General features: G+C 40.4%; 1 protein-coding gene across 1 annotated transcript in view; it reads right to left on the bottom strand.

Moving 5' to 3' along the window:
* The window catches only part of usp6nl (USP6 N-terminal like), a 67,410-nt gene extending 62,429 nt beyond the window's left edge, over window positions 1–4,981 (bottom strand). The window contains exon 1 of the mRNA XM_071912065.2: window positions 4,845–4,981. The gene's annotated coding sequence lies outside the window, so the exon portion shown is untranslated. The remainder of the gene's footprint in view (window positions 1–4,844) is intronic.
* Between the last annotated feature and the right edge of the window lie 11,727 nt (window positions 4,982–16,708).

A 16,708-nucleotide genomic window follows, 5' to 3' on the forward strand; every position in this document is an offset into this window, starting at 1 on the left:
GGATGCGCAAATATTCTCATTATGTGTGTTAAAAAGTAGCCATGCAGCTTCATATGAAGCAAGTCTCCCTAAAATGCCACAGAGTACACACTGACTTCTGCACGAAAACGGTAAAAAATTAAACATTGAATATTGGAGGAAAATATAGGCTATTGGCAGCTTCAATTAAAAAATAGCAGTATCAGCCTTCAAAAACCCATATTGGTCAAACACTAGTGTGTGTGTTGGACTAGAGGGGGTTAGTTACACTGGATGCAGGATCAGTAACAGCCAATGCAGTTCTCTCACACTCACACACACACACACACACACACACACACACAGGCCAGAGGGCGGCTCAGCATCTGGTGTGTTGTGCGTGTTGCTCTGAAGCCAGGCATTAAAAGAGCGAGAGCAGCGGACTGAGCCAGCGGGCATGAGCGGCCAATAGAGACTGGCACCAGCAGCTCTGTGCCAATGCCTGGACAGCAGTGAGGGAATGCAGGAATCTGTGTGTGTGTGTGTGTGTGTGTGTGAGAGTGGACTACATCTGGTATGTGGGTGGGCTGCGGGGTTCGCAAAGTGAGTCGAATTCTGGTGCGCTCCATTGAAATCATTATCAGATTTCAGCTGACCTGCATGTGTACCTGCAGGTTCCAGAAAGCCAAACGCGAGACTTTTTAAGATCCGTTTAACGCTACCTGGAAATGGATTTACAACCAATTTAACGACCAAAAACAAAGGAACAAAGCTGGCAAACCCGGTCGATTTCTGACTGAACGCATCTAATGAAAGCTCTGAAACTAGAAACGGGCAGAAAAATCAAAAGGACACAAAGGAACATGAAGTCCAATTGCGTTTAGTAAAGCAGATAGCATGCAGATTGTACTATTAACCCTGTTCTGGATTCATCTAAAAGTCGACAAAGACACCTGTTATTACATGGTGAAAAAATAAGAGCTCTAATAACTGGATTTAAGACATCTGAATGATTTTAAGCCCTTAAATGTAGTTAATTTAAATCTTTTTCGGACTTTTTAACCGGATGTATGATCGCAGCCATATAGAAAGGCAGCACAGTTAAGGTCACGTATACATGGGCAAAAACAACAGGGTGGAGATGTATGTAACTTAATACTCTCAGCACCCTCATATTATGGACTCTGTATGTGTGTGTGTGTGTGTGTGAGAGAGAGGCAGAGAGAGAGAGAGAGAGAGAGAGAGAGAGAGAGAGAGAGAGAGAGAGACACACACACAGTAAAGCCTCCGTTGCTACGCTACAGACGTTCAGTCGGCCAAAAACCTGCTTTTGAGCCGGAGTTAGGGAAGCCACCTCCACTCTGAGACTCTGGGCATCCTGGCAAATAAACTGCTCTTTCAACAAGAAAACACACACACACACACACACATATCGACTCGCTCCCTTTGTTTCTGGAGAGGCTTTTCGGATTGGCGCAAGAGAGAGATAGAGAGGGAATGGAAGGAGGAGATGAACTAATTTGTGGTTGTTGACCCCGACTACTGCGGGGCTTTTCCATTTCCTCCCTGTCAGGATGCCACGGATCCACCAGCAGCCTCCAACCCGGCACTGGGAAACTGGTTCGGATCAGTCTTTCATGTTTTCTGTTTTATGGTCAATGGGCATTATGGTTAGGCCTTTTATTAAAAATCAGATCTGGTCCAGTCAGTGTCGTCCACCTCTGATATAATGGATATAATGATGCAGTTTGATTACAAAATTTACTGTAGAATTGATCAATACTACACTAGTTGTCTATGGGAAAAACTTCATCTGAATTGAGTCTAATGAGACAATCAGATTCCACATAATAAATGGGTTTCAGTGGAGAGTTTTAGTGTCACATGATGGTCTAAATGCTGTTTCTGAGGCTTTTCCACCCTGACAAGAATACAATTCTGGGGGAAAGACTGAACATTTGTATTTTTTGGGCATTAAAATGATCAGATTTAAAGATATTGAAAACTGGTACAAAATATTGACTTGTCCAAATCCAAATGGGCATATTCCTAAAAAAACAACCACACTTCTCCTTTGCTGCCATTGTAAACTCACTAGGCAACTACTGTTCGGGATGTGCACATGCTCTCACGGTGTGTGTTAAAAAGTAACTGTGTGGCCTTATATTGAATAGGTCTCTATCAAATGCCACAGAGTGCACCGGCTATGAATAAAAGCCAGCATGAGACTGTTCTGTAAAAAGGTCAAGTGTTGACAATGGAGTAGGAGCAGCAGGGTGGCGGGGCGAGGAAGGAGGCCCTCAACTCACCCCAAACTACTGGGACAACAAGCATCCACCCTCCTATGAGGATCAATAAAGTATCACATTATGAGTAGTAGTGATAGTAGTATGATAGGAGTCTGTCTTCCCAGCAATGTTAGGTGGACTCTGCCTATTTCTATCCTGCATCAAGGCGAAAAGGGAGGGCTGATCCCAGGAAAGCAACTCAGCAACACAGCAGTGACACAATGGCTGAAAATAAAAGCTGATAAGGCGAATAGTCTGACCCTGACACATAACATCCCAACATGCTGCTCATTTCACTGTAGCCTCAGATACAACCTGACCACCAGGGATGCAGATGGGGACATGAATTATATGAGGATAGGGAGCAACAACATGATGCTTTTCTGAAAATATAGTTCATTTTGCCTTCTATTGGTGGCTGTTTGCCTGCTACTGGAGGTAAAAGTTTACCATTTACCATTTGATTACAGCTGGCCACTTTTCAATTCCAGTTGTATTTTGTTGTTGTAATTCTGAACTGGCAGTCTGTCAACATATTACAAGCTTGGGACTACCTTTACTACTCATGATACAAATGCCTTGTGTTTTCTAACTGCAAAGCCCCTGAATGCGTTAAGCCGCATTATCCTGAAGCGGGACAGGAGGGATTGAAAGACACACCAGTGTCAAGCCAGCTACAAAAAATAGGACTTCCTGTCAGAATTGTCTCAATAAAAGCCTCATTGCCTTTGAGAGGACTTGTGCCACTGCTGTGGTTTAAAATGCACCTGTTTTAGATTGTAGACATTTTTCTAAAGTTGGTGAAATGGTATTTTAAATGTTTTAAGTCATGAAATAGTATTTGTAAGCCTTAAATTTACCTATACAGAAGACACTTTCATCAGGAAATGCCATGCATTGTGACACAATATATTCATAGGCTCTTTTAAGTAACCACTCAACAACTATTGTTTTACTCTGTTTAATGTAATGATGCCTCTGAGTGTTTTGATGCAGTATCTGATTTGTTCTGTACACCCCATGACTTACTTATTCTTTTGTTTTTCCTTAAGTGACACGTTTCACGCTTTTATTTTGAAGGCAAGTTCACCTAACTTCCGTTCATGTTGTGGCTAATCCTGCCCACCTTGACGCAGCTTTGACACACTGCTACAAAGGTAACTCAATATCCCTTCTGCCATGCAGCTACCCGACGAGGTAGAAAATAACATACAGCAGTCACCGTTATTAAACACAAGCACTCGAAAGCACGCATCCACTACTCCTCATTAATATCCACATACTTTCAAAAGCATATAATCGCAATTCATACAACAGAGCGCCTTAATTCATTTACATGAGAAATGTTAGAAGCTCCAAGCGCGTCAAAGTGAGTGACAGGGCGTCAGAGCCAATCAGGAGCCTCGGAGCTCGGCGCTAGAGCCAATAGGAGTCTGTGATTGGTGCTCCGTCAACATTGATTCCGCTGCGGGAGGCCGCCTGGGGGTTCGGCCGCGTCAAGCTAGCAAGAGGTAGCCAAAATAAGACGGGAACGTAAGTTATTTGGCCTTCAAAATAAAATGTTAGCTTTACACTGTCTTGAAGATGGATTCAATAGCGTTTAGGACAAAATATGTCACTGCTATGAGTGCTAAGACTTTTTCAAGGTAGCAGATGTCAAGCTAGTAGACAGTAGAGATCCTTCCAAGTTGTCTGGTATAGGTTGTGAAGTTTTACCAATCCTATAAATTACATTTTGCGTGGGCCTGTATTGCTATGAAGGGCTCTTAGATTATGGAAAAACCTTCCCAAGGAACTCTCTTTAACAACACCAGTATTATCATCTCTTACATATCTAAGAATATGTTTTTATAGATTGTTTTTTTATGGAATGGTTGTCCTTAATTTGTCTGTTTATAACTTTATTTCTTTTGGTCACTTGTTTTTATCTTTTTAATTACTTGTATTCCTTATGTTATGCTGTGTTTTCTATTTTTGTAGCGTGTTTGTGTTTCTATTTTGTAACAATTATTTAGTTTAGATACTATATAACGCTTATGGAAATAACAATAGGCCTACCAACAACAACAACAACAACAATGATACTACTACTAGGCTACTAGTACTAGCCTAAATGCCATAAATAGGGAATTTTGAGAAAATACATATATTGAACTTTCATTTCGTACAACTTCCACCTTCAAATTCATCTATATTCTCACTTTACTACTTTGTATTACATATTATTAGGTTTGTATTTTGTAAATCGAAACCGGAAGTGTTACGGTTTCACCCTCGCAAGCTTGACGCTGGTGGGTTTGGCTAGGTAGGCCTCGGTGAATACAAATAAGCACAAAGTTTACAATAATAAACCCCCATTCCCCGCGTTCGTAAACGCAAAACAAAATGAATCATTTCGCACAGACGCTTAGCAAAGTCCAAACCCCGCCGGCACCGTGTTCAATTTCACTTTGAAAAGCCCCCGTTAATACCGTCATTCAGCCCCGCAGTAACGTTACCGTTTCCACTGACAGATGCATATCAGGAGCTCGACAAGTTCACATCTCCTCCAGTATTAAAAACACCGGGCCGACGGGGGAGAAACTCGGAAAGGCTCACCTTGCTCTCACAACTCGACGCGTCCGCCGTGTTCACATCGCTGCGGGTCTTTCCCCGGCCGAAGTGGAGGAGAAAATGTCCATGGTCCCGTACCAGGAAGTCCACAGCACTTCTCAAACTCTGCCTGGAAGCCCCGCAGGATCCCAGCCAGGTAGCAATGCGCCGCCCGCCGGGCTGATCTGATCTCACCGGCTGGATGCTGCTGCAGCTCACACCGGGTTGCGACATATCCCGCACAAATAAAGGCCCCCTAGTTTTACCCGTTTATTATTAGTCGGTGATGTAGTGCAGAACAATAATAATTAAAAAAAAAAGGTGGGTAAACTACTATATGAACTCCAGTCATCGTCATGAGGCAAACAACCACCAATATTTAAAAAAAAAAAAAAAAAAAAAACATTTTCAGAAAAGCTTTTTAAAATACCTTACCTATAATATCTTTGTCATATGGCAAACAAGCACAAGCACCAAAGTAAATAAAAATAGGAGAAAAGCATTATTTTAGGCTTGCTTTCCCCTTGAAAGACCCCAGCCTCATATAACTTACAGCAGTTTGATACTACTTACTATGATGTATACTATGAATTTATGTCATGAAGATTCATGTCAGCTTAAAAATGGTGCTTAAACTCTATTCCTCAAATTAAAAAAAGTGGGAAAACTGAGTTTAGGTGGGTTTAGGTGTATATTGTATGTAATGTCACATAAACAAAGGGTCATTTACAATTGTTCAAATACATAATGCTGATATCAATAGTAGACTTGCTAGCCTATAAACCTGTTGTCAGTGATGTAGTGGTAAATAAAAAAGTAAACTATGATTGCCAGACAGTGATCATCATAAGGCAAACACCAACCACTATAAAAAAATACTACAAAAAAATATTATATTTTTAGAAAAGTATTAATTTATGCTTTTCCCCCTCATCTACAACCCTATCCTCATATAACTTAACTCAGTTTGACATGACTCATAAAGATTTCTGTCAGCCTAAAAAGTAGTTTAGGTGGTTTTACCCTCCACTACCTGCACATGTTCATCATATAAGACTATTTGCAATTGTTCTAATAGATAATGCTGATATTAATAGCCTAGTAGACTGACTAGCCCATAAGCTATTTGAAGAATATGCACCGGCTGAAAATGAAACTTCAAATGTCATGTTTTCAGATTGCACAGGCCTGTATGAGGTTATCTCTTTCAGATAAACTCAAAAGAACCTTTTCATTACACACTCAACCGACTTTGTGGTTTCCATTTTCATTTTTCGCCTTATCTTGGCATCAAGAGCAGAAACAAGGCTTTGTTGATCGCGTGTCAAGTTTCCACACACACACACTTCACACAGTTTTCCACAGAAGGCTCCATTGTCAGTGTTGTTTGCAGACATAACACTACGGCAGAAAAGACACATTGATCTACAGAGATGAAACTGTTACAACATTCCTAGTTTTCTTGAACGCATCTCCTCCTGATCTGATACCATAAACATTGATTATCGGCTGTCATTTGATTACGGTTCATCTTTGATTTCAGCCAGCTGTGGACAGCCATGTTGTGGTGATGTGATTACTATGGATGCTTAGTTTTATATTGACCTGAAATGCTCCAAGTCTGATTCTAAAAGTTGCTACTGACCTCTGTAGGTGGAAAATATGTGTAGGAAAACTACTGGGCCGGTAACACATTACATTAAGTGTCCATTAACTAATGCATTTACTAACATGAATAACAACATTAAAGATTAGTTATGTGTTAAATGCACACAAACTGCATTAATTAATGTTGATATACATGTTTGTTAATGTTAACTATGTGTTTACTAGCATGAATTCAGCATGAACAGTGACATTAACAAAGATGAGTTCATATTAAATGTACAATAAACAATTGGATTAAGTAATGTTGTTATACATGTTTGTTAATGCCAATGTATTGTCTAAATTGAAACCCCAACTCTTTAACAAGCATTACTTAACATGAATAGTGTGTTATTCATGTCATTTGGTTTACCTGTTGACATTAGTTAATGAACACTTAATGTAAAGCCTCCATTGGAGACCAGAAACCTTGGTGCCTTAGCCTTACTCACAACTAGTGTCTGTGAGGAAAATAAGTGCAACAAGAAGAAAAATATATGGTGTTACTAATCCTTCTGATTCCAGATTTTACAGACACACTGTGGAATAGAATAGAATAAATCTCAGTGGAATGGGACAGATTAACAGAATAACAGAATCAGGGATCTGGCTCAGATAGTTTAAAGTCTTAAATTATCTAAACATAAGGCCTTAAAAAGTATTAAAATGTCTTGAATACAACAATTAGAGTTCTTAAGTTTTTCACCATGTAATGTATTTTTAAATTTCATTTTGATGCTGATATGATGACGGATTCTTTACATTCAAATGCTATGAATTGTGTAGTTTCAATCAAAAGATGTGAATGGGACCGGCAGTAGTGTTGGTTTTATTTTCTCATGTATTACGTTACTGCACTTCCAGTTGGTCGCATTAAGTTTGACCCACATGCATTTCTACTCTTAGATTAATACAGAAGGATAATTTTAGTAAACATATCTGGACATCATACCACTAAAAATGTTATTTCCTGGTGTCCTTTATCTTATACTGCTTATTGACTGAGAAATAGGTGCAGAAATGTGTTTAAAAAGGTCTTAAAACGTCTTAAATTTGGTTTTCTGAAACCTGCAGATACCCTGAATCTCCACTGTGACACAGTTCTAGTGAAGATGCTGAATAGTGTGTTGAATGCGCTGCAGCTCCGTTCAGCCCGGCTCAGCTGAGTGTTTTGTGTTGCACGTCTGTTACAGCAGGCTGGAGGCCCTGGAGGAGCCTTAAACACACACCCAGAGTGTATAATGAGGGCTGGGTACAGCATCGGGCTGCACTATTTACTTTAGAGAGCATACTGTTTATAGAGAGGAGGTGGTGAACTCCCTGGCAGACAACATTATTGACTGCTGACTGCTGACTGGGAGCATACCTGACACTTTTGAATGCAACACGCAGCGATGGAAAGCGGTAAAAAAAATGAGGGTAAACTATATGAACTCCAAACAACCACCAATATAGACAAAAATCTGTTATATTTCCAGAAAAGCATGAATTTATGCTTTTTATTCATTAAAAACCCTGTCTTCATATAACTCACATCAGTTTGCAACAGATAAAACAAGGTTGCAGCCTATACTCCAAAATATTCACATCCAGTGGTATTATTTTCAGAAAACACTTCATTTATGCATTTTCCTCCTTAAAAAACCCTAAAAGACTCATTAACAATCAGACTAAAAAGGTGCTAAACTCTACTAGGGCTGCAACTTACAATTATTTTCATTGTAGTTAATTGTAGTTCATTAATCGTTTAGTCTATAAAATGTCAAAAATAATGACAAATGCCCATTACGAGTTACCAGAGCTGAAAGCCATTCTTAAAATTGCTTACTTGGTCTGACCAGCAGCCAAAAAACCCAAAGTATTCATTTTATAATGATATGAAATGGAGAAAAGCAGCAAATCTTAGTATTTGGGAAGCTGTAACCAGCAAATGTTTGGTATTTTTACCTGATAAATGACTAAAACGATTAATCGATTATCAAAATTACGTAAATTTTCTGTTGATCGACTAATCGTTTCAGCACTAAACTCAGTTTTCCCTCCTCTACCTCCCTGCACAGTCCCTCTCTGTGGTAACGCAGGGCCGAGCGCTGGCTCCCCAACAAGGTGCGACTCCGCCCGCGCGCAGCCGGGCCGAGCGAACCATCGATTTATTCATTTGCTGCTCGTTGTGTTCATTTGTCGAGCGTGTCAGTCAGCTGTCGAGGGCGCGCGGCCCCGCCGAATCGGAAAACCGATCCGAGGAGGAGCGAACCGCGGAAACTCCCCAAACAAACAGCCAATTTCAAATGGAGAAATCAATACGCCTTTCCACTACAGAGAACAACCCGGTTCTGCTCGGGAGTCTGCTCCTGGGAAACGGCTCAGCGGCGGGGAGCAGCTTCACAGCCAGGGACTAATCAGTTGACAGCGGTGTAATATGTTTTATAGGCCTGTATGTGACAGTGTTGCGGACCTGTAGCACTTACCTTGTTAGTGGCGGGCGTTATGGCCTATTTGTTATCCTAATGTGTCATGTGACGATGTTACGGGGCCCGACGGGAGCGACGCGTTCCCGGCGCCGGCCCTGCTGCGAGTGTTGATTTCACGGTCTATTAGGCGGCTGATTGCGGCGGCGCTGTCTGCGACAAATTCTAAATCAGTTCCACCTACAGCGCTCGACACAACTACACACCGCGGTGACACTTAGACAAACACAATGTGTGTTTTTTCCCCCCGCCCTTTATGTTATTTCGGTCAGACGCAGCTCTGAAGCAAAAGCCCCCCTCCGAAGATAGACGAGGGGAAGCAGACGTGTTGCATGCGTGATGACGACGTTATTGGTTTGATCAAGCCGGGGCAGATGTCGCTTTATGTCAATTCAACAGCAGATGTCACCGTATTGCTGTTATGACCCCCTCCCCACCACACACACACACACACACCAAACCTTGTACTTCTATCCTTATGAGGATGTTCCATTGATTTCATTCTTTCCCTAACCTCTGAACTTGAACCTTGACCCTCACCACTAACCTTAACTTTTACCCTAACCTAAACTTAATTCTAATCTCAATCCTAAACCCAAATCCTAATCCTAACCTAACTTTAACCTTAACCCTTACCCATCCTAAACTTCATCCTAATTCTAATCTTAATCCTAAACCCGAATCCTAAACTCGCACCTTGAAGAAGTGAAGACCACAACAAAACAAAAATGTTGTCACTCCGAAAACCTAAAACTCAAAGTTGTTCTCACAAGGATAGAAGTACAAGAACACACACGCACGCACACACACACACGCACACACACACACACGGAAATCAAAGCTCCCAGGAGGACTCCATAATGAGATCTAGCAAATATGGCGCGCCCAAAGATCAATGAGGAATAACAGTCCTAATGAAGGGCATGGTAGACAGCGCTAATCTCATCAAAGAGCTCGCTGTCTGAAACACACACACACACACACACACACAGAGGCATTATGCTCTGATGGATGACACCCTTTTTTAACATACATCATACACATCAGCAGAGCATCACCTAGATGCGTGTAGCTTGATATGAAATGCTTGGTTTTAACAAGCGATACATTGGTGTCAGAAATCATTGCATCAGGCTTTATTTTGCTCTATAGGCACAAGATGGCAGCATTGTATCATCTAAATCTACACAGAAACCCATTCACCAAGATATAAAATCCAATATTGCCTCTTAGTAACTATACATTGTAAATGCCTCTGCTTTCTCCATGTACTGCCAACAAGCTTAGGCGTTGCATAAGCATAACAATCCAATGAATAATTTGTCTAACAAAGGAGAATGAGTCACTTCAGTTCTTCAAAGGAATGCATAAGAAATGGTGGGAAAATGTGAAGAAGAAAAAACTCTCCCAGGCCTTCCTTTGATCAACACTATAATTTAATTACCTGCATACCAAAGAGAGCCTTTATTTAGAATTTCATTCTCACTCGTCTTTCGTCCCTCCGTGGCATTGTGAATTCAAAGGGAGGTTTTCAAAGTAAAAAAAAAACTTGTGCTCTTGCTTATTGGGAGTTGAAATAGATGTTCATGGTAGAGACCAGTTCTATACAAACGTACACAAATGCTGTACTTAGGTAAAAGTAAATGGACTCGATTCTCAATTCAAAATTCTAATTTGGTGCACTAATATGTAAATATTTGCTTACCTGTGGATAAATGGGGAACACTTCATGGTCGGGGTAATTTGTCTGTTGCTGCTGCCTTCTAGCAAAATCATCTAAAATCATATAATATACTCATTGAGATAAACTTTGAACTTTTTTTTCCTTTTTCTGTATTTATTTTTTCTGCATTTTCCCCCTTATTGCCATGATGAACTTTTATGTGATGCACTTTCTCAATTTAAAAACAAGTTTCAGGTCAAAATGTGCTGCTATTTTGCTGACCTCATGGTGTAATTCACTCTTTTCATTCATACATTTCTACTAAACATGTTCTAAGGTTGTGTATGTTTATGTAACCCCCATTTTCTATATTCTTACTTATATTCTATTTTTCTTTCTTTTATCCTATTACTATTTTGCTGCTGCAACACAATTTCCCCTTAAGTTGCATCTTAAATTAAGCATTAAATTAATTCCTTTTTAAATCACACAACTTGCTCATCACAAATGATGAACATTGTAATACATTCTGAATGATACATATGTGATGGTATGTTGAAAGGTACAGTTAACTTTTATCGACCTCTATTGGTGAACAGTGGGAATTGCAACAACATCGAGCAGAGATCCAATAGAAACGTCTAGTGAAGAGGTGATATATCATAACGCAAAATCCTGTAATAATAAAACTGCTTTGTGATTTGCTGTTTTGGCTTGAGAACGAGGCATGCCAGTAGGTGTGTGTGTGTGTATCTAGAAACTCCAATGAGCGGAGAGAACAGGCCAGAAAGTGAGTGAGAAATCTCAGCACCTGGCCAAGAAATCATTGGTATTGATCACTAACCTTATCAACCGCCGCTGATATATTATGGTCATTTCTTCCTATATGACAGTAAAATCCTGACTTATCGCACCTTTAAGAAACATTACATTTAACGGAGGCGAGCGGCTTCCTGTTTGACGCTCAGGAGAGGCGGGGGACGCCGGGGAGCATCCGCCTCTCTCGGCAATTAATCTTCATTAGCCCCATCAAACTATTCTCTTCCTCTCATCCTCTCTCTATGATCTGACCAATTTCCTGTCCTCCGTCTCCGCCGCCCCTCCCTCGGTTTCTCTCGGCGAATCTCTCGTTAGTTCCGGGAAGGAAGCGTTTCCATCGGGATTCAGGCGGAATGAAGGCGGCTGCGTCGGTGTGTGTGTGTGTTCTCTCCCCCCTCCGGCGCGTCTTGTTTCTACCTCTTCTGAAGGCGTGAATAATAGACCGGCTCTGTGGTTTGGTGATTGAGGCGCCCGTGTGTTGTTGCATCTCCACACAATTCACTGGCTAGTACAAATAGCCTGCTGATCTACCCTTTAATATATTAATCTACTTTATTTTACCTGCATCCATTCCAAAGCCCCAGCAAAATGTAACCTGAGCTTCTCACCGCTGTAATTGCATAAACATTGTTCTGCTGTTTCATTGACTGTGACTTCCATCTCCAAACAATGTCTTTGTGTTGATCTATTGATCCAATATCACCGCTGTCTACTCACTTTGAAACTCTAGTATTGATTGTGGGATGTATTCATTTGCTATTCATTGTATGCAGTTGTTTGGCTTTATGTTAGGTAATCCGGGCTATTCAACTCCAAGAAATGTAACTAAAAAAAAGAAATCTATGGTGGACTTTAAGGTTAGACCGATATATCTGGCTGATATTGCGCTTAACCTGTAATTAAGCTTTATTTTCTTTTTTTCTAAAGGCAATAATGTATCCCAGAGTTTCCCCTACCATTGAATGTGGGGTGGGTCTGCTAACCCACTTAAAATAATTTCAATAGTCTGAGTTTCAGTGGAGAGTGTTAGTGTCCCATGATGGTCTAAATGCTGTTTCAGAGGCTTTTCCACACTGACAAGTATAGAATTATGGGGGAAACACTGAATATCTGAGATTTTCTAGGCATAAAAATGGTCAGAAAAGATATTGATTATGGCATAAAGGCAGTTTCAATACAAAAATATCAGTACCAGCCTTCAAAAACCCACATTGTCTGAACCCTAGTGTCCTTATGATTTTGTGTCCGCTGTTTGGAACTTACCTTGGACATAGGAGCATCCCAGCTGACGGGAGATGTAGAGGTCTTCCTCTGGAGAGGCCATGATACATGAACACTTACCTGTTAGGTTCCTTTTACAAAGACGAGTCAGATTCAAATCGCTCAGTGATAGTGAATGTGTGTGTGTGTCTGCTTGTGTTTCAACCATTGTTTGAATTTTGCTTTCAAATCCTCAGCAGCATCCAACCTTAAATTCACTGCTTCGTGATGTTTCACTTCCTGGCCGCTGTCAGCTTTTAATAGTGACTTTATGAGAGGGAATAAAATCCAAGACAGAAAAAAAAATCTGGTTGAAAAATCCGACACAGCAGCCATTCCCTTGAATTACGGGCCACATGTTGACAATAATAACGCCGTAATAATATCTATCCACAGGTAGGATCTACAGACTCAAGGCAGTTTATTGTATGCCCTGCCTTAACCCCACAATCAATATTTAATAATAGACTTGGTGGACTAGTGCAGTGATGAAAGAAAGAAATACCTTAATGTGCCAGAAAGCACATAATGTACAGCCATAAGGATAGTGTATATTTTTAGTTTGAAGGCAGAATGAATGGCTCAGAAATTGTAGAGCATTGCAAGTTACAGCTCCTATATGTTCTCCTAACCTTTATGTAAAGAAATGCCATATTACCGCTGGTTTAAATTGGAGGAACTGCACTTTTCTTGCCATTAAGGTTATGTTATACTGGTTTACCTATTTTTCAGACCAATATTGTCCTTTTATGAAAAATCTAATATCGGCCGGTAAGTGTCGTCCACGTCCGATATGATGGAGGTTCCTGTCTTTTTTTAAGACTGCAGTTTTAGCCATACAAACATTTCTTGGAGGCAGATATAATCTCATTGGTTGAGTTAAACCTCTGGGTGGAACCAAAGAACCACAGTTTTTCAGAGCGCAAGTTTGCTAACTGGCTGGAATTTCAAAGATATTGAATAATGGCACAAAAAAAAATCATCTATCAGCAGCTTCAGTCTGTCTTCAAAAACCCAACTTGGTATCTGTGAATGGAAGGTGGAGACTTTGAACTTTGACTTCTCTTTCCTCTCTCTCTCTACTGGGGATGCAGTAGTGACGGTGACACAGTACGGGAGTGGATTGGACACAGAGTGGACATACAGTGGACAGGCCTCGCCCAGGACAGCGGACAGCACAGGAGGGGACAGCGCGGGCCAATCCCTGATGAGGGAACACTCACACCGGCCAACAGCGGCCGTTCCCTTATCAGGGTCCGCCCTCTGTTGAAACCATCAGCCAATTATGGTATGAACTGAGCTTTGTCACAATAGCCATGTTTCCATCCAGCTGGCAAGTGAATTCTAAGGGAATTTTTTAAATGTCGCAAAAAGTAAAAAGGAAATTATTCACAAGAAAAAAACTAAAAAAAAAATTCAAGAATGAATTAGTATTGTGCAAGTTGGAGCTAATTTTGGCCATATTTCATTCTTTCATCCGAGGATGAAAACAAAGACATGCACTTGGTGATATTCTAATGGACTAATTAAAGAGTAACTAAACACCAAACCCAAATCTGTGTAAAGCCTGACATCTAATGGTAAAAAGCATGCTATTGAAATTGCCATCTGCTATTGGCTGGTCTTTGGTTCCAGGTGACGTCACCTTCTATAGAACACAACAGGGGGTGACATCACCTGGCACCAAAGACCAGCCAATAGCAGATGGCAATTTCAGTAGCTTGTGATGGACAGATAAACAAATAGCACTATCTCAATATTTATTCAACAAATGTGTTTCTATCACTATTTATTGCAGAATTTCTTTATCACCAAAAATATTTTTCGCCTAAAAAAAAAAATGCGGAAATTGAGGAAATGTGATCAAAATTGAGCTGTTTCCTTATCGTAATTTACACAAAAACACTTGGATGGAAACTTAGCTAATGTGTTCATTTTCTCTGGTTAAATTTTGGTTGGAGAGATTCAGTGTATCCCGTCTGGCCATTTCCGGGTGATGAGTTTTTATTTCTTGACTGTCACGCGGCAACTTGGGCTACACAGTAATATACATACACACACCTCGATGTATATTTACTATGTTTAGTGAGGACAGCATAGTGAGTTGTCACTGGGGATGGAATCAACTTTACTATGTGGTAAAACAAAAAACGAACACGAGGAAAGAGAGAGAGGGAGAGGGAGAATGAGAGAGACTGAAAGAAAGAGAGAGAGGGAGAGAGAGAAAGAAGGGGGGGAGGGTTGTGAAACGGCACAACATCAGACAGGCACTGGAACATAACAACACAGAGAGAGACAAGTATTAGGAAAAATGGTTTAATATAGGAGACAGAAGCAAAAAACTGCATCACACAAGAACATACGTTTACAAAAATAATTCTGACTGCTTCAGCTACACAGTTAGTTCACAGAGAAGGACAGAGAAACCGGAAAAATCTAAACAGCTAAAAGCAAAAAATCTTCTAATTAGTTGATCTCTTTAGTAAACTAATACATTAATCCACTGAAGGTGACTAAATATTTCTATTCCTTCTTTTTCTATAATTGTCTTATCGTGTAGACGGCACAATACAGAAGTCAAATGAAACTTACCGCTGTTGTATAGACAAACTTGCTAGAACTATTTATAAAGCAAAAAGAAAGATCTGACACTCACCTACCCTCTGTTTCGGAAAGAAAAAGAGAAAGAAAGGTAGAAAGAAAGAAAGAACAACACTCAAGTGAGGAAAAAGAAGTGAAAGAAATAAAGCCAAAGATCTTCTAGAAAATCTTATATCAAAAGCCAACTTTCTTGATGCCAGCTAGAAATCATACTCGGGGACCAGTCAGAGTCAGGCCACACCACCAGGCCAGACAGCTTTTTTTCTAAGATTTTTTTTTTTTTTTGTTGTATCCTTTAATCTCCAGTATAAAAAATTCCACTGGTACAAAATGCATAAGTACAATCAGTTGTAGAAATAGGAAAGCCTGCATTTTTTGTACTTTTTAAATCCCATCCAACGACATTATTTCGAAGTGTTGTCAAACAAACATACATCACGCTTACAGGATCCACTGAAATGCATTGACTTTGGCTTCTCTCAAGACAATAACTTTGAAACTACTGAAAATCCTTTTTAAGAATCGAAAGAAAACAAAACCAAAAAAAAAAGAGAAAAAAAATTGATTATTTCTACAAGACGACAGGCTCTTTTTACGGAAAGAGAAAGAGAGAGAGAGAGAGAGAGAGAAAACACACAAAACATTTTTCCTCAAAAAACTTGACATAAGCCATAATGCAAAGAAACGACAAGTTGTTTTTTTTTCTTTTTCCTTTCAAATTTCATTGTTCGATAAATAGCACTTAAGATAATTAAGAAAGAAGAACAGAGAAGTGAACAGTGACAAGATAGAAAGATTACAACGAGCATCGGCGATGACAGCCCCTGAGGTGAGCCGCTCAACAGAAACTCCCGTTTCGACGACCCTCTTTGTGCTTCGACGATGGAAAAAAAACCGAGACAGACGTTTCTCCGGGTGAGATTTGGCAATTTACGACACATTTTTTTGGGGGGGGACAGTCGAGCGCTGTAAAATAACACGACGACGTCCGAAAGTGACGTGTTCGCGAGTCGATTTTGAACGGCCTCCGCACTCGGGGGGAAACGAAAAATAAACCAAAAAAAAGTTTCATGAATTGAGCGAGGGCGAAGACGTGAAATGTGCGTTAACGTGCAATCGGAGTTTTCTGCTTGTAAGGAATTCCTGATGAACCTCAGGCTTTTAACACTGCAGTGGTTAAGATGTGGAGACCGTGTTCGGAAAAAAAAACACTCACCGAACGGGGAAATCCTGACCGGCTGTCATACAGGTAGTTATGGCTATGTTTATGGCACTGCTCATGCTTGTACTGCATTTAGGAAAAAAACTCTGCTTGCCTCCTCCGCGCGATCCGATAAGAGTTTGGTATTGGATTTGGTCTTCGAAAAACGGATAATGAAGGCTGTACCGCCTTCATCTTGGCTTGTGGCTGT

Source organism: Centroberyx gerrardi, chromosome 24 (genome assembly GCF_048128805.1).
Source record: "Centroberyx gerrardi isolate f3 chromosome 24, fCenGer3.hap1.cur.20231027, whole genome shotgun sequence".
In the NCBI taxonomy this organism is placed as follows: Eukaryota; Metazoa; Chordata; class Actinopteri; order Beryciformes; family Berycidae; genus Centroberyx; species Centroberyx gerrardi.